Source organism: Staurois parvus, unplaced genomic scaffold (genome assembly GCF_062004578.1).
Source record: "Staurois parvus isolate SC_StPar_1 unplaced genomic scaffold, SC_StPar_1.0 ptg000066l, whole genome shotgun sequence".
Classification (NCBI taxonomy): Eukaryota; Metazoa; Chordata; class Amphibia; order Anura; family Ranidae; genus Staurois; species Staurois parvus.
In genome coordinates, this window is record NW_028317862.1 from 9019990 (window position 1) to 9040209 (window position 20220).

A 20220-nucleotide genomic window follows, 5' to 3' on the forward strand; every position below is an offset into this window, starting at 1 on the left:
TTAAAAAAAGTGTAAAATATATTTAAAAGATATTTAAAATAAATAAAATGTATAAAAAAGAAGAAATGCAGGGTCTTATAAATACAGCAACTTAAAGATACAATTAATAGGAACATGCCAAAACTACACTGCTCTCATGCCTAGTGTGGTCAGTTTTGAACAGGAAAGCAAAGGGAATGGCAGGAACACCAGGGATTTCACGCAAAGGAAGCAATACAAAGAGAATAGGATGTTTTTTATACAAGTACATGTTAGAGTAGGCATTTATCAGGAATATGAAATGTTGGGTTTACATATTCTTTAAGCATAACAGTCAGGCATGCATTTTCATGATGAGAGTTCACCAATGACAGTCTCTACTATATGTTTCTATCATGAAAGGTTTCCTTTAACACAGATTGATGAGATTATTAATATTACATTGGCCCCTAAATTTATATCTAAAAAAAATGCTTTTTTTTTTAATTAAGATTTTCTTTGAGTTAAAAGACCCTTAGCCACCCATTATCAGTCTCCTCGTGAGTTCAGTTTGTCTAGACATTGTGATTCCTTCAGCAGGTTCTAAAAAATTCCTGCAACTGACACTACAGATTTTCATTGTGTTGAATTTCTCATGGACTGTTCATTACCAGAACCATACTTCAGTATCACAAATGACATCTGAATGTGTCCCATCTAGGGTGAGCAACCTGTCAAATTTAGTTTTTACCTGGGTCTATGAATCAGAAACAAGGCAACGTTTTAATATTTTTACATCCTTTTGCTATAAAGATTGGAGATAACTACCTCTGGAATTACCCCTAATCAAAAAAAAGTATAAACCTTGGTCTGCGCAAATTTTAGAAATCATTCTTAAAAAGTAAGTTATTAGTAAGTAATCATTCATAAGTCATTCTTAATCTTAAGTAATGCTAGAGTGATTGACAACTGACCAGAAGAAGCAAAACATGCATAATAAGGAAAATACCGTCACATACACAGTTATAATACCAAAATATTATCAATGATATTACATAAACAGGTATTAGTAACAATAGCCTTTCAAGTATCTCTACTGTGTATTGATTACACTTGCACCTTTATTGTACTCCACTGTTCAGCAAGAGAAAAAGCTTTTAGGGAAAATATAAGGTATCTATGTCATTTTTATTTATTTGCCTATTTGTTTGTTTGTTTATTTTTAAGTTTTTAAACTTAAATATTTTTATCTTTTTACTAAATAAAATAATTATCTAACAAATAGATATCTAATACAGGGTGCACCCATGACATTGAATATACACCATGGGGTGAGGGACTGTAGAAGTTGTTTTGTGTTTAGGTTCTAATTTTGTTCAAATCTCTACAGAGTCCACTCTGAAAAGTTCACACTGGGTGGGACAGAGAAGATATAATTCACTGCTCAATAATTCACAGGCCTTTCTCAACAGAACAGCTAAGAATAGACAGGTATATATGTGCAGAGGAGCCCAAAGCTCCACCTGTTGGCTGCAAATAAAATTAAAAAACACTCATGTGAAATATTTCAGAATTACCTGCCTAAAATAAAATAAAAACAACAACTGTATTTTCATTTTTTTTCTTTAACAAAGAGTAACCTCCCCCTATGCAGCATTTTTTCTGTAAATGAAATTGCATTCAGGGCCATGACGAGCAGGGAAGATTGAGATGAGTTACTCCTGACACATTAATCAGTTTTAGTAATTTAATCTGTTCAGGTTAGTAAATAACAATCTTTTTTAAGAACATGTATACAGCCCCTTTACGAATATGTAATGCGGCACAATGCATGTTAATGTCACAATCACAAAATCTTGAAAAGCATATTTCAATGTACACAAAGCAATCTATGGATGCACAACAAAATTGTTGGTGCATGACTGTGAAATTCTTTTATCATGCGCAAACAAATTCACATTCTTCTGATAATGTATAGGCATGCATACACTTGTATATAATGTACAAGTTAAATAGCTTCAAACACCTTTGATAACAAATTCAAAGTGTATAGAATCTAGAGACATAAAAGCTATAAAATGCAGAATCCTTCAAAGCTCCCTAATTATCAGATCTTAAACCTTAGACGATTGTCAAATTACTCAGCATTGTTACACCGAAGCGAGAGGAAAAAAACATAATAGGGTTGTCAGATAAGAAAGATGTTTGCCATCGCAGTGTGCCAATGTTATTGCATTGTTATGGGGTTTATTAAAGGTTGTTTTATATAAAGACTCAATTTGAATGCACTGTTTCCTTTGTTTACTAATAAAAGAAACGGCTACTGCTAATCTTATGTTTTATCTCCCTAACATATGGAAAAGCCATTTATTCCAGCCAATCACAATAAAGAACAGAAACCCCGTTTCTGAGAACAGTTATATATCACAAGTTTGCTGATCATTAAAGATATGATTACCAATGGAGAGCCTCTGAAGGTGGCACATTTATGATTGTGCGAACAGATGGGGACATACATTTTCCTTGCAAATACTTTTGAAATTGCTCTACTGGTAGCAGTATAAAAATGATATACAGATGCCGGAGCCAAAAAGCAAGGACAAGCGGTCCAGACTTCCACAGTAAAAGCTTCACCCAAGCTCTGTCATCTTTGATTGATCTGCGCTATACCTGGGAAACTTGTTGACTGGTAGAGAAACAGTGCAAATAATTCACTGCACTAAGGCAGATAATTCATAAAGCCAATCGGTCGCTACCACTCGGCAGATGTGACTTATGAGGCCCTTTCTTCAAAGATGCATCATTTTGCAGCATGAACAATATTTAATGTCAATACACAAAAAAAAAAAAGCATGCACAAAGAAAAAAAAAATAAAATGAAAAAAAAAATAGAAATCTACAGGAACTGCAGAGAAGCACGACCTAACGCAAATGTTATTGATGGTGAACACCGATCATGTTACTACGCTTTAAATAAAATCAAACAGAATTTTGATTACCATATTTATTAAAAATAAAAGAACTACCTGATCATCCTTTCTGTGGTGTAAGGTTTAATGCAGATGGATTGGGACCAAGAGCAGAGAATTATCTGAGGCAAGAAAAAAAAGATCAACATTCTGCGGAAAAGAAAGATTCCCTGTTCCAGTTCATTGATGGAGTTGATTAAGTTTAAATGAAGCAGACATTGGATAAAAGTGAGGGTATTGACCACTGGGCACTGCAGTCTGCGCTTGAAAAGGCCTGATACATTCAAAAAAGCAAAATCTGCTAAATGTTCTAATCTTCAATCAAATCTTACATCAATACAGACAAAGTTTGGTAATGAGAGATTCAATGAAGCATGTGGGGGAAAGAATTAATCCTCTTGGTCTAAACTGGGTTCAACTTTGAAGCTTGCTCCGAAGGAAAGACAGTTATCTAAATGCTAAATAAGAAACTTATTGTACTTCTCATTGCATGCTAATCTTTTGTCTACTCTGTCTCTATTATTTCTATGCTCATAGATTCTTGTTGTCATAGTGATTATATCAAACCACACTATGGATGGTTGGAAGAGATCGCTTTTGAATACGAAAAGAACCCCACAGCAACCCTTGCTCAAAAAAAACAAGGCATGGCAATTAACCACCTTCTGACCAGACCTGTCGAGTAGCCAGTTCCCCAATATTGTGCTGCTGCAGAAGGTCATGAACTTCTCTTTGCTGGACAACTTAAAGCTAGTAGTCACCTAGGCCTTGACCACTAGATCTATTAACTTTTATAATTAAATTTGCTTTGGCAGTCAAAACATTTTAAGCTTGTCTTTGAGAGCTAGATCACCCAAATCAAGAAGGCCTTATGTTGAGAACTGCACATTTGGCTTGTCATTTTGCTGGCTTCTGAAGCTTTTCATTTTACCATGAGGTTCATAACATGGAGAACATATGAGAATTAGAAGATTTAAAACTGAAGCCCGTGGAATGCTATATTAAAGCTTTACTTGGCCCCCTTTATCCTTTTGCAACTGTCAGGTTTATTGTTTAAAAATTAATAGCTATATTATTTTTATAAGTAATTAAATTATTTTCCTGTTCTTACCTGTTCACATGGTGAGATGGGCCATGCTGCTAGCCTACAAAACTTGGAATTACAGAAAGTGGATATGAATATGATACAGGACTCTTATCCATTTTCTTATATGTATAGGAAATGAAAGATATGAGTGATCCATTGACAAGTCTTGAAGGAAGATTTGAGATTCTTTGGACAGGTTTAGTAATTCAACGGAGAGGGCCAGTAAAAGTGATCTAAATGACAGGTTATTACTTGTATCATGGTAATGAACCCTTGCCTTTTGCTAAACATTTGCTTGATGGTTCATTTTGTATTGTAGTGAATATTTGCCAGCATCCTGGAAATTACCTGACTTTTTAATCTTTACATTGGTCAATGGTATTAAAGACTGATACCTGTTTGAAACCTGCAAAATTCTGTAGCTCTTCTGCATACTTACAGTTTGTAGAGTCAATGAAATGTGCACTGCTCCAGGATTCCAAGTGCTTCCCTCATATGCTGGAATCAGGTGCTGGCTTGAAGTCCATCACTCCTCCAGACATTGCTCAGTATAATCCAAAATAAAAGACACCCACTAGTGATATAGTCACATGCAAAACATTAATCAGCTGACAAGTCTCAGCACATGGACCCGTTCCCCAGGACCACCCCTCTAACATGTTTTACCCAATGGACTTACTTTAGAAGATAATGTGGTCAGAGGGAGCTAGGCACTTCTATGTCATCTTCTAAGCCTTGTTCTGTTGCTATACAAACTCTTAAAGTGACTGTGTAATCTAAATATTATTTTTTCTATAAGCAAAATAGTGGGAGAGGGAGGAGGATAGGTAGGATAGGAACCTGGGGGATAGTAAAGGGGAGGGGGGTTTGGAGGGGAAAAAGGGGGAGGGAAAGGGGATAGGAGCATTCAATATGTCTAGGAGGGAGAATGGGGGTAGCAGGAAAATTGAGGGTACCCTTCAATACGGGTAGGCAGTTACACTCTAACAGGAAGCTCAATGAACTACCTGGAGAGCTCAACAGTGCCCTGGTAGTTCATTGAAAACTACACACTGACAGCTGCAAAGGCTGTCGAAACTTGTAATTTTCCTATTCAGACAACACTGTGAATGGATGACGCATCCGAGAGGGTGGAGCCCTGCTCGGCTGTGGGTTTTTTTTTTTCATATTGTGACAGCTAGCAGGGGAAGAAGATCCTCTTCTAGCTGTCACAATGGGAAATTGAGGAGCAGCATTTAAACATACCCTTCGCTCCGTCCCTCGGCAGCGGCGGCGTGATGTCAGCAATGCAGGCTCAACTCGACGCGTTTCATGTGACAGCAGGTCCTCAGGGGTACGCCCACCATCCCATGACTCTCTGTGTCCTCTTTTCCATAAGGGTTCATGTACTGTACACTGTAGCTCCTAAACTGAAGTTCAGGAGCTGTTCAGTGTTTTTTTCAGCAGCCCCTGAACTCTCCCTAATGTTTTCCTATGTGTTCATGTACACATAATTGTTTACAGTCGTTTACAGGCAGTTGCGTTTACAGTAGTTTTTTTGAACGCACCAAACTTGCGTTCAGGAGTAGATTTTGCAAACGTTTCAAATGCCAAACGCTTGTAAACACGGTTAAACGCGTTTATAAGCATTTGCATTTAGAAGCATTTTTTAACTGTTCCATGTCCAGATGCTGTCCAGAGCCTTTTTTCATCATCAGAAATGTATGCAAAGCCTTTTCCATGTATTCAAATGGACCTGGTACACCAGCGCAGTCAGTTCCAGGTTTCACGTGAAGGAAAAAATGGTAGAACGTGCCGCATTATGCTCATGATGGGATCCATAGTGAATACAACCAGAAAAGACAGGTCATCTCAACACATACTGCTCTCTCTGCTTCTGTTCTCTCTATTCCTCTCAAAATGTCTGAAATAGTTAATTTTTTACTATTTTTCAGTGCATTCTGGGCATTTGGGAAGGTCTCCTGAGGTTATATTTTTAAAACGCTTCTAAATGAAAATGCACATAAACTCACATATATGCGGTATGCAAACGCAGCTAAACTGAAGTTTTTAACCTACATTTTTCAGCAGTCAGTTTCCATCGTTCAGAAGAGTTTTGAAAACATCCCACGTACATGAGCCCATTGAGGGGATGGGTGAACCACCATATTTAGTCTGGCCCATCACTGATTTTGATGTCTTCTTGCCACCCCTAGTTCTCATGTCTTTACACCACACCACGACTTGAGTCCACAGGACACTGATGGGACTCCCACTGATAGAAAACAGATTGGGGGAGATTTACTAAAACTGGAGCACTCAGAATGTGGTGCAGCTGTGCATGGCAGCCAATCAGCTTCTAACTTCAGCTAATTCAGTTAAGCTTTGGCAATAAATCCTGTAGGCTGATTGGTTTCTATGCAGAGCTGCACCAGATTTTGCACTCTCCAGTTTTAGTAAATCTCCCCCAATGTGTCTATATCAGTATGGCATCGTAAAGACTGACCCTCCCACTCTTCCGTGCAGAAGAAATAAGACTTAGGGGTTTATTTACTAAAGTAAATAGACTGTGCACTTTGCAAGTGCAGTTCCATTAATTTTTTCCACAGCTTGGTGAATGTGGTGAAGCTCTGCTGATTTCCATCATCCAATCATGTGTAAGCATAAATGCTGGGGGGGGGGGATTATATTCACTGCACCTGATTGGGTATTCTTTGCAAAGTGAAGCTTCACCACATTCACTAAGTTTTGGGGAAAATGCGCGCAACTGCACTTGCAAAGTGCACAGTCTATTTGCCTTTAGTAAATCAACCGTTTAATGACAGCAGACTCAGGTTGGAAATTGTGGAATGTAGTTTAGTTTAAAAAGTGTAATTGAGGAAAGAGGTGGGTAAATTTAGTGGGGAGGGAGCAAAGAGGCAGGAGATCAGCTCTGGCTATTTTGTCTTTGCTTTACCTTTGCTAGAAAAACGTAAAACATGATATTGTACTGCTCTTGTGCTGAAAACATATTACTGCGAAAGCAAAATAAGACTAAACCAAAATATGTAGTGAAGTAGTCATAAAGATGATAAACTTTACAGCACTGACAAATCAGCTGGAGTGTCTAAACCTTTCAGCGTCATCTGCTTGGGATAATTTTATATCTCTAATTAAAATTCATATATGCAAATGCCTGGGGAGAACATGCACTTTAATTTAAAATGCATTTTTCTTTTTCAAATTGTGAAAAGGAAAAAAATTACATTATGGTGTTTCTTTTCAAATAATTTTTTTTTAGACATTCTAAAAGTCGATAAAAAGCACGCTGTGTACTGTCACTGTTTCATTTTAGTTTGTGTTAGGTCTGACTATTCCTTACCAAACAAAAGTTTTGTAAAACAAATTCTTATATATATTTTGAATCACCTGGGAGCAGACCCATAAGTTTGTGGAACATATGACTTAATGTCACCATAAATCAGCGGAAGTTAACATAGAAAGAACAATGATTTGGAACAAATGACAAAGTACAGAGGACTCTTTAAAGCTCAACAAATCAGCCATCATTTTAAAGCCATATTTATCAAACTTACCGATTTATATTACTGCTCATGCTGCAAGTGTTTGATGCAACAATTCAAATTCAAAAATAAGTTGTCATATTTTATGACTTAGAAAACAAAGTACAGCAAAAGCCCCAACCTGAAGACTGAGTAACTTGTTGTATCCTATGTAATGTCCGCAGGCTGGCTTCCATACTTTCAGATGCACTCCAATCTGCTGATTGAATCTTCCTCCACTGTCCCAAAAGGACTCGGAACTATGATTTTTTTTTTTCCAGCTGATAAAAGCCAATAAGCAACTGTCAATGGATTGACAACCAGACTTCCAGTCATTTTACAAGTTTGCATGAAAACATTCCTGAGATGTTACAGTAAACAACATATCATTAAAATACTTCACAATTTATCATTATAAGGCAGTAATTAAAGTGTATCTATATCAAAATATTTTTTAGAGAAAGTTTGAAACCCCTGTCAGGTTTACATCTGCCTGTGTCTCCATTAGCAGGATTTCTCCTCACTTTCTACTCTTTCTTTTTACTCTAGGGATATTTTACAAGACAGGAAGTGACCTGGCTAAATATCCCCATATATCTTCTATATACTCTACACCTCTATATACACTACTGTACTAAAGATTCCTTTGCAACCTGTCCTAGGTACTAACATAAGTGGGAATCAAATCTGAGCTCCACACTGGCAGAGGATGACAAAATTGGCTTACTACAAAAGCCTACATTAGCATTGGAGACTGACAATAAATTGCTCACAGGTTGGTGCTTGATCCCAAGTCAACTGTCAGCTTTGCATCACACTAACCACCTACCTGCTTCAGAGGTTGCACAGAGGTTGGCATATTTTTTCATATATGGTGGACCTGCTCTACAGTTCATTCTGATTTTGGACCAAATTACATTGAATAATCTACATGCTACTGTATATGCCAACCATTAATTTAGAAACCCTGATAAACTAATGACACTGATACTGTATAATTTTGGATTACTAGCAACTGTGGTACTGCGCCAGGACCATCTGCAAAACAGTTTTTAAACAAACAGCAGCAAACAAAAATGGCTCAACTTGACAACATTAACCTCTTTATTGCAGCCCTATAGCCAGGGACGGACTGACAAATCATGGGGCCCCCGGGCAATAGGGGATCATGAGGCCCCTCTGTCCTTGCCCAAACTCATGCAAGCAACGTGCTTACAGTGGAAAGCATAGACACAGCCCAATAGTAAAACACACACAGCACACAGTTAACCCTTTGATCACCCCAGATGTTAAACCCTTCCTGCCAGTGCCATTAGAACAGTGTCAGTGCTTTTTTTTATTTGTATTGACTGTATTGGTGTCACTGGGGGATGTCAGTGACACCAAGTCAGTTCCTCCGAGTGTCAGAATGCCCACTGCAGTCTCGCTATAGGTCACTGATACAGTGTCAGTGCTTTTTGTTATTTGTATTGACTGTATTGGTGTCACTGGGGATGTCAGTGACACCAAGTCAGTTCATCCCAGTGTCAGAATGCCCACTGCAGTCCCACAGTCCCACTAAAAGTTGCTGATCGCCGCCATTACTAGTTAAAACAAAAAAATTCCAGTATATATACCGCCATTTGTAAACACTATAATTTTCACGTAAACCAATTAATTTACATGTATTTGGATTTTCTTTTTAGCAAAGACATGTAGTAGAATACATTTTTCCCTAAATTTATGACGAAATTTGATTCTTTAATTTTTTTTATTGGACATGTTTAATAGCAAAAAGTCAAAAATATTGTTTTTTTCTCAAAAATGTTGGTCTTTTTTTGTTTATAGCGCAAAAAATAAAAAACACACAGGCAATCAAATACCACTGAAAGAAAGCTCTATTTGTGAGAAAAAAAAAGGATGTAAATTTCATTTGGGTGCAGCGTTTCATGACCGCACATTTGTCAGTCAAAATAATGCAGCACCGTATTGCAAAAAATGGGCTGGTCAGGAAGGGGGGTAAATCCTCTGGAGGGCAAGTGGTTAAAGGCTGCTTATCTTCAGCAAAATAGCATTAGCAGAGTTACACCCACACAAGGCATTTACCCACAATATGTTTAGTATAGTTCAAGCACAGTTAATCAGACTCAGCCCCCAGCAGTTATGCAATATTCCAGACATCTTTCCACTCTTAACTCCTCTGTACTCCATACCTGTTCTAGGAACTTCCTGTCTTTAAGGGCTCTTCCTTGGTAAGTTAACTCCTTTAGGACTAGAGACTCTATAATCAGGATTGGAGGCTCCTTCCCACCCAAATACCTCTGCAAACGTCTGAATTCTGGATCCCAGATGAGGATGTACCAATCCAGAGAGGACTGTAAGACAGTCTTCTCCTCTCTGATCAGAGGTTGACTATTTTGCCCTTTTCCCCCTTTTCTCCTCTACCCCTCTATGCTCTTTGGAACTGGTTCAGCTATAGCATTGCAATCTTTTCCTGTTACGTTCCTCAAGGTGATAACTGTAAATGTAACAAAGCATTAAAACAAACCCAACAAAAACCCTTGGTAAGAGTCACAACCAGGGGCGGACTGACCATTTGGAAACTCGGGCACTGCCCGAGGGCCCGGGGTCAGTAGGGGGCCCCGTGAGATGCCTTGGTACCTTTTTCATAGGCTTTTTTGAGTTTGGGCAAGGACACAGGGGCCCCATGATCCCCTATTGCCCGGGGGCCCCATGAGTTGTCAGTCCACCGCTGTATGACTATAACTTGAATAAACAAAGAAATCCCCACAATCTGTAGTTGGTACTCTTCCTTCCTCTGACGTAGCTGGCTAGGATAAGTGAAACCAGTCTGGTGGATCATTCTCCTGTAGCTGCATATTGGTGCATTCACCTCAGTTTTTCAAACTACAAAGATTGTATATTGGACACAGCATGAACTGCCAATCTATTCAGTCTTCTTCTTATTGCTTTATTATCTCCATATGCAGATGTCAATCTTTTTTCTTGTACCAAACCCACTGAGGAACCAGAAGTATTATTAGAACCCTTATCTTATGTACATTGAATAATATGGTGTTGGATATTTATCTATGCAATAATATGGGATTATTAATTTATCAAGTGCTACGAACATGGGAAAATTGAATAAGTAATATTGTTCCAGCATATTTTACTCTATGGCTTTGTATACTGTGTACTACAAAGGCAGGCTAATACTGCCAAACTCTGTCAATATTTCTTTATATTTTCAGAAACTACTGAGCGCTAGTGGGATTATTGTGAGGGGTGATCTTGAAGGTTGTGTATGACTGCCATGTCTAGTACCTTTCCACAGGATCTTCATAATCTGCATCTTTTAATAGGGCTTGAGTAGTAACAAGAAGGAACTGTTTGCATGACTGCCAGGGGCGGACTGACAACTCATGGGGCCCCCGGGCAATAGGGGATCATTGGGCCCCTGTGTCCTTGCCCAAACTCAAAAAAGCCTATGAAAAAGGTACCAGGGGCATCTCATGGGGCCCCCTACTGACCCCGGGCACTTGGGCAGTGCCCGAGTTTCCAAATGGTCAGTCCGCCCCTGCACCATACTATTTCATATAAATATTTTAAGTCTTCCACAGGTCTGTTCTCAGGGATTTTTATGGTGGAAGAGGAGCAGTCTTCTCTCAACCCATTTCACAATTTTGTTTCCTCAGGATGACAGGAGTAGGCAATATAACGCTTTCTAAAATATATGTTTTAATTATTTTTATCAATTTACAAAATGCAAAGTGAGTGAACAGAAGAGAAATCTAAATCAAATCAGTATTTGGTGTGACTACCCTTTGGCTTCAAACCAGCATCAATTCTTACATTTGCACACTTTATACACTTTTTTGGGATTTTGTAGGACAGCAACAACCCACAAGGTAGTTATACTGCATCAGCAAGGTCTCTCCCAGGCAAACATTTCAAAGCAGATTGGGCTTTCAAGATGTGCTGTTTAGGCATTTCTGAAGAAGCATTAAGAAACGGGCAATGTTGAGGACCATAGGCACAGTGGTCAGCCAAGGAAACCTAATGCAGCAGTTGAAAGACCCATGTTTACTTCCCTTTGACATCAGAAACTTGGGGCTGCATTTCTGCAAATGGAGTTGGAGATTTGGTCAGGATCAATGGTGTCCTCAATGCTAAGAAATACAAACAGATAGTTTCCAAATGGTCAGTCCGCCCCTAATGACTGCCATGCTCTAGTTTCCTCACAGATTGTACATCTAACTTATTTTGAACATCAGCTGAAGGGGCATTACGTGGCAGTTGCCATGACAAGCTATAACTGCCATGTCCTATAGAATATTACTGTAAGGGCTTTCCGGCAAAGAGAATCGCGATCGGGAACGCGCATGCGCGAAAGAGATTCCGCAGAAGAGCTGCTGGTTATGCGCATGCACGCAGGGATGCGCGATTGCGCACATGCATGCACATGTGCACACGCACGGCGAAGATTGGCGCCAGACGGGCTATTTAAAGAGGGTCTCTGCTCTGGTTCAGTGCTGACTGGTCTTCAGCTCCCCCCTGTGTCCTGCTTACTCCTGTACAATTCCTTTGTTGCTGACCCGGCTTGTTCCTGACCCGACTCCGATTACTCTCCTTCTCCTGGTTCCTGACTTCGGCTCTGCTCTTGACTTTGGCTTTTCCTACTGATTCTGTACCGTGCTGCCCTGACTGTTGATGACCCTGGCTATCCTATGACCCTGCTCCTGTCCTGTGTCCTGGCTACCTACATTGCTCTGCTGCACATTGGGCATTACCCAGAACCTGCTCTGTCTGTTACTACGGTACCCAAATCAGAGGATACTCTGCCTACCAAGGTCATCATCTGCAAGAGCCGCAAGCAACAACCACTGATGCTCTTGTCCCCCTGGTCCCTAGACTGCCTCTGTTCCAACCTCAGCAGGGTCAGGGCTAGTGACACAAGTGAGGCCGACCTCGTCAATTCAGTCTCAGGTATCAGGTACGTGACAGTACCAGTCAGCCAGGGATGGAGTCTGAAAGGGAGGCCTCACAACTGGGGGACATTCGCCAAGCAGTATCTACCCTGTTCAACGTGATACATGAGTTACAGAAAAACTTTGAATACCTGGAGAGTAAACTGCGAACCGACTCTAATGTCCTCCTAGACACAGACCTCATGACTACCTTTGATGCGGTCACTCAAACAGAGACCAGTATGACCATTGAAGCCTTTGCCCTGTCGGAACCCCTGGTGCCTATGCCTGAGTTCTTTACAGGGGACCGCAGGAAGTTCAGGACTTTTCGTAACTCCTGTGAGTTATATTTTTCCCTGCTCCTCAGGGCCTTCTTGTCATCTAACACTAAAGTGAGATTTATTATCACACTCCTCAGAAATGAACCCCAGTCCTGGGCCTACCATCTCCGGGAGTTACATGATCCGGCCTTAGCCTCTGTGGATTTATTCTTTACAGGGATGGCACAAATCTATGATGACCCCTTCCGGCTCCAAACCGCTGAAACAATGCTCAATAAGCTACAGCAAGGCCAGAGACCTGTGGAAGACTATGTCACTGATTTTTGCATCTGGAGTCCTGATACCCAGTGGAACGAGTCTGCCCTCCACCATCAGTTCCGCCTGGGTCTTTCCGAGAAACTGAAGGACGAGCTGGCCCGAGTGGGGGTGCCAACCAGGTTGGAGAGTCTGATAGACTTTGATATGCTCTGAAATAGGGCCCTCTACAAATGTGGCATCATCAGCATCGCCCACCAACCCAACTAGGAGACGTTTCTGGAGACCGCGGTTATCCACAGCGGAACGCCTTCGCAGGCAGAGGTCCAACCTCTGCCTTTATTGCGGAGATGCAGGTCATTTTGTGGCCACCTGCCCGGTAAAATCTCATACGTCCTCTCCCAACTGTTTCTACATGATGCACCCTCAAGGGGCAAGTCGGGTGCATCTCTCTTTTCATCTGCAGATACAGCTGGCCGAAAGGACAATCTCGATCCCAGCCATCATAGACTCAGGTACCTGTAGCTGCTTTATGGATGTTCGTTTCGCTACGCAAAACCAGATTCCACTCCGTACCAAGGCACAAAGACTTGCAGTTCATCTGGCAGACGGATCTGGTATCAGTTCTGGCCCTGTAACACAGGAAACCGACCAATATTCTGCTACTCTCCTTCAGGACACCAAGAATTTCTATGTTTAGACATCATTACTTCACCGATTTTTCCAGTTATTCTCGGCATGCCTTGGCTAAGAGCCCACAACCCAACCTTCACTAGGTTGTCTGGAGAAATCTTCTTTGCTTCAGAATACTGTCTGACTCACTGTATCCCTAAAGGGACGAATGAGGCAACTACTCTTCTCGGCATTCACTCTGATCCTGAAACCATGAAACTTGTTCCTGCAGTATATCATGAAGATCTGGACGTCTTTAATAAGAAAAGTGCCAACTGCCTTCCTCCTCATCGTTCATACGACTGTCCTATTGAGCTCCTGCCTGGTGCCGAAATTCCTTTTGGTAGAATCTATCCCTTATCCGAAGCCGAATTGGAGGTCCTCCGGGAATATATAAATGAAAGTTTGGAAAAAGGCTTTATTTGGCCTTCTACATCACCTGCAAGAGCCGCAAGCAACAACTACTGGCACTCTTGTCCCCCTGGTCACTAGACTCCCTCTGTTCCAACCTCAGAGGGATCAGGGCTAGTGACACAAGTGAGACCAACCTCGTCAATTCAGTCTCCTATCAGGTTTGTGACAATTACATCATTCTTATAAATTACAGTGCAATTATACATTAAATATGTAGACATCTTGGCAGATACTCACTTTTACGAATTTTTTCACACTGTTACACATCAGGGGGATTTTTTTCTTTTAACTGATTGTTGGGATTATTGCTGGTTTAGATGCATACATCCTCAGTCTTTATGGTTTACATGATTTTGTATGTGTCCACTGTACAGTATTTCATAAATTATTATATTGATATTGTTAAAATAATACAGCTGAGGTTCCATATATGTGGTTTATTCTTACCATGGTTCTCTCCCTTGTATTAATAAATATATGATATTGAATAATGTGGTTCACAATGAACATGTTAAAAAAAAAACATGTTTACTTCTCTCTGTGCCTAGGCCTAATAGAGAAAGACGTCATTAGCATGTTGCAAGCTGGAAGAAGGCAAGTCTTAGTCTCCCCTCTCCCCCCCAACACTTACTCACTCACTCAGACTGTACATAGTAACAGTATAGTAAAGGTGAGAAGCAGTCATAGGGAGCTGAGCTGTCAGAGACAACGTGTATACACAGAACAAAAGGATTACAGCACATGCATCTGGATCTGTATGAATGTGTCATTCTTGAACCAAGAATCTTTCTCCAGGAAGAAAATGCCAAACACAGATGATGCCTAAACAAATATGATGCCAGTCATGCACCCACCACTGTATTCCTGTCAAATTAAGACGCAAGGTTGTATCCGTACAGCCACTGCATCCTCATTCAGTAACATAGGCTGCCTGCACACAGCTCCAGATGACTTCAGGCACATAAACAAATAGCTCTTTCATGCTGTATGGACCTCAGTACCTATGTGATTAAACTGAAGCTCCACTTTTGTGAGAGATTGAGAAAACAATCCTTTCCATATCATTTTCATGTAGGATTTTAGAACGCTTAATTGAAGACTTATATCCACTGCCATTTGATAGAAACTCACATCTGTGTTTCATTTCCTTCCTACTATGTGATAGTGGCTACCTGCTATAGTCACATGGTTACAATGTGTGCCGGAATAAAAAAAAAACTGCTGAAATAATCATATAAACAATCAATGACATTTCTGGGAGCTTTCTCTACACATACAATGTATTCCCAGTGAGATTTCACATAGAGTGCACTGGGTACCTTGAATCTCTAGTATTGGGGTCTCTGCCAGGTTTCATGGCCTCCCTTTTCCAGCCTCCTCCTTCCTCTGGCCAGTGAACCCACTCATTACAGTAATATACCAATGGTGAAGTACAGAGCAAAGAGGCTCCCCGGTGCATCGAAACAACAGGTGTGCAAAATCTTGCCGTTCATTTTCATTAGAAAGCAGCTATAGCCTGAGTAGATAAACCTGCGTCCTACAGCATGCTGCAAAGTGGGGCCCTTGCTCTCTGTGTGGAAGCAGTAAGCTCTTTGAAGAGATCCAACACGCCCCTTGCTGAATCAGAGCGAGAACTGTCTAATCAGTAGGGGGCATGAGCTTTGTTGATTGCAGAGCTATAGACTTCTGCAATGAGACCACTGCTGCCACATAATGTATGTACATATCTCATTCCTTCCATAGAAGGTCTTGCTCAAACTTTGAAGTGTTTGATTTTAAACAAACATTTTACCTTTCTAAATACCTATTACAGATAGTATAAGCTCAAAGAACAGACAAGTGCACTATGTAAATAAAAAGATGTAATAGCTATGATTAGGTCCCTTTATCTCATGGGTCTAGAAACAGTTCTACTCTCCTTGCCCATATAGTTTTGAAATAGAAAAACACCATTGCTTTGGCCTATGGAGCTTCCGAATAATTTTATGTGCATAGAAAGGCATCTAATATCACCCAAGAGCACATGTAGAAATCTCAGGTCCCCCTATACCTGGTCTTTATGTCCAATAGGCAACAACTGTGGAAAGGACGAACAGCTGACTTACCAATGAGAATAATGTTAGAAAGTTGCAGGTAGGCATCTGGCAGGGTGAGTTTGTACAAATATTGTGATGCATGGATTCCACCTCCCTACAGTTGATGCCTACAATAGTGGACAGCTATTTAGTGTGGCCTATCCAGAAGATTAAATAATTACCTTTTTTATACCAGATACTTCTTGAAAGTGTCAATAGTGATCTTCAATTGAGGTATAATAGATACCATGAAAACAGTGATACAGTAATCGTAGTAGTGATAGTAGTCAGGCAACAGTGGATAAGATCTAAAAAAGTAAATATTTTCTTTTATAGAAAAAATCTAGAAATATTAGTAATACCAAGGCAGTATTCCAAAAACAAATCTTTATTATTGATTTCTGTTGCCAAATAGCAGTGCACATCCTGTGCTTCATCTCCATAGCTGTATAAGTTCATCTATGTTCACATATGGCATTGCTGCCTGTAACTGTTAGTTTCTTGAGATTTGATGTGAGATTTGGTGATGTCACCACTGTTCTGTTTACTGTTCTCCTTGCTGGAGAGAAATCTGTACCTGAGGATCTGCAGTGCTCCCTGCTAGTCATTCACAGTTCAGCAAATTGGTAAGAAAATCCAATTGTTCACTGTCATCACAACCAATTACCAATCATGCATTTCCTGGCTTTTGTTGTATGGTCAGGTGGCTTAGAAGAGTTGTAATGGGGGTTTTGCTAATGTGCCAGAAAAGCCCTACTCAATAGATGTTAGGTTTCTAAGCAGCCTTTTGTAAATGTGTGTGGAGACTTGCAGTGGCTAGAGACAGCTGACAGAGAGGATGATTTACCAAAACTGGAACACTCAGAATCTGGTGCAGCCAATGATCGTGGCAATGGTGGCAACAACGGTTCAGCCAGTGTTGTGTTAGCCAGCTTTTAACGTCAGCTTGTTCAATTAAGCTTTGACAGTAAGACCTGGAAGCTAATTGGATTCTATGCAGAGCTGCAACACGTTTTTCATGTTTTAGTAAATCTCAATCAGAGTGTTGCAGGAAGGGATAGTTGTAGTTATACATTGTTGACCTATGCTATAAACAGTGCTATAGGAACAAAGAACCCCCTGCTGTAAACCAGCCTCCCCCAACCACCTATCCACAAGATGTTCTCAATAAAAACCTAGTGGCAGAGGCAGAAAGGTTTCATAAATTATGGGCCAGAGAGACGTTCTGGATATATACTCTGGACACATTAGCCCCAGAAGGGTTAAACAAATTACTAGAAGTAGCCACCATCATGTAAAATAATTTTTATTTATCTTTTTACTATTTTAGCCCAGAGCTATTTTAGTCATTAATTTTCCTTTTCTTTCCCCGTCTCTAGGTTTTTATTGAGAACATTTTGTGGATGCTATATAGGTAGTTGGGGGAGGCTGGTTTACATAGGGGGGTTCTTTGTTCCTGCATGTCCTTTTACGTCTTTAATCAGTGAGTATAACATATAATTATGACTAATAATTTTTTTTTTGCCTGTGAATTCCATAATTTGTTACTATGTATAATTTATATGTGTTCACTCTATTCCCAGTATGTGCATTAATATCTTGATGTTTATTTATTTATTTATTTATTCACCATTTTCTTATTACCAATGATTTGTAGCCTAAAGTAGTCATAGGGCCCTTTAAATGGTAACCACCACTAATTGGCTACATGTTATATAGACATAATCCACCCAATTCCATCAGCTTGACAAAGGAGCGCACTTGGACTGTTATCTCACAGCGCATGCTCAGGAAACACGTCGCTATGACGCCCGGTGACATCATCGAGCACACCACTGTGCGTTCCAAGCCTCGGTGCCAGACCTCCTCCATCTTGCTGGTCATAATTCCTGACACTGACGGATGACAGATCATCATCCAGGACTGCACGCTATGCCATTCACTGTGGCAGATTCCTATTGATGGATATTGACGTGCCTTTTTTAATCTACCCTCCTGTAAGTTGCTGTCTTTTATGTGCAATAAACCAAGTTTACAGTTTACACTTAGAGGCGCCTTTCTCCTGTTTTCTCTTTCAGCCTTGTTGTAACTCTCCTCAACCAACCCCGCCTTTTCTACCAGCATTCTTGACTAGGCATGTGTCATTTCCTCAGCTGGTGGAGCAGAAAAAAACATTGCTAACCCACGCCCAGCATCTCAAAGCCTGCTGGGCCTGCTGGATTTACATTCTTACATTTTTGGCTGGTGCAGCCTGCTTACATCCATGATATTGTGGCCTATTCTGCACTACAATGGTGGCCCACTGAACCACATACACATGGCCCAGCATACATGGATATGAATGTTACATCTCTTTTAAAGGCTGGTCAATGGGAAGGGTGCAGAATGGGGCATACTTGTGGAGCTGGTGATGCCAAGCCATGTCCTATAGCTTGGTGATGTTGATAGCTCTCCCCTCCTCCTCCTCAATGGCCTCATTTGGTGACTTGTCAGAACCATCAATCCAATGATTCAGGAAAAATGCATCCACATTGTTTTGCAACTGATGTGTCTGGGGGGTGGGAGCCACACTATGCCAAATATTCTGTCACCTCTTTAGGACCATGTTGTGAACTGGCTGACCTTACACAATCTTGTGCGAAGAAAGGTAGTGTGTGAAAAGGGCATCAACCCTCTATCCTTGTTTGACCAGAGAAAGTTCACACTCATGTTTTGCCTGGTGCACATCCTCAGCCTGGTAGTGCATCAGTTCCTAGTTAGGCATCCTGGCTTTTAGAATGTCTTGCAGCAAGCCAGAAGAATGTGCAGCCACTTTAGGTGGTCATACCAAGCCATAGTTCACTTGGCCAAAATGTAGCTGCAATACAAGATGCCTGCCAATTTCCTGATATGTAATATATCCACATGCTGGATATCAACATTGGCCATGCTACAGTAACCTGTACTTTTTGTGCAAGGTTAGGATGAAGACAGGCTCTGCAGATCTAGTTCTAGTTCTTCTTGCCGCATCAGTAGCTCCTGATTTAGGACACGTGTACCATTTTGTCACCATTTGAAGAGGTGAACAGAATAAGCCAAAATGAGGCAGGGATCAGCAACACAATCCCTCTGGTTCCTGCTGGAGCACACACTACCTGGTGTAATAGTCTGGCCACTGGAGACACAACAGCAAGAGGAAGAGGAGGGCTTCAAGGTGTCTCAGGACTAGCAGAATGCTTTCAAAACTGACTCCATCCCTGTAAGGTGGCAGCAGCAGATACAGGAGGAATACTAGGAGGAGGAGGAGGAGGAAGATTGAGGGGGTGCAGTGGTGAGGAGGACATAAGGCTAGCTTCTAGGGATACTGTACTTTTCACTCCTCTGAAACCCTGGGAGTTGTATGTGTTTGGGGTGAGATAGTAAAGAACACTGTTGTCTTCAGCAGCATCGAGGAATTGGGATTCTCTGCTTCAGGCAGTTTGTGGTGATTGAGGTCATTCATGCTGAAGTGCCTGCAGAGGCACCCAAAGATTTGAGCCATAAGGGAGAGAAACATTACTGGTTGGCCACACCTGATACAAGGGGAAAATGTCAGATGTCATGGTGACATCCCAAAAGGATCAAAACATGTTCCACTTAGAAAAGTGCTATAGAAGAACCTCTTGCCCACCTTTCCAGAGAGTGGCAGGATCCCTTTCGTGGCCAATGTGCCTCAGATCTTCAGGTCCCTGAAAGAAGGAGCAGCAGTGGCTACCTCAGTAGTGCTTTCTTCCAAATGCATCAGCCACATCTGGATGCTGACAGGAATTACAGGCAGTGCCTAAACCATATGATCTTGAATTACCTGGGGTCCAGAGCAGATGTATACAATCTTTGAACTGAGGATCCCATGGACTTTTGGGTCTCCAGGGTGTACCACTAATCCGAGCTTTTAGCAAGCCCTGTGGCCAATGTGCTGTCGGAGAGAGCATTTGAGGTTTTGTGACATATAGAGCAGTATGCCAGCCCCCTGACACATTTGACTGGCTCACTTTTATAATATGAATCCAGCCTTAAATCA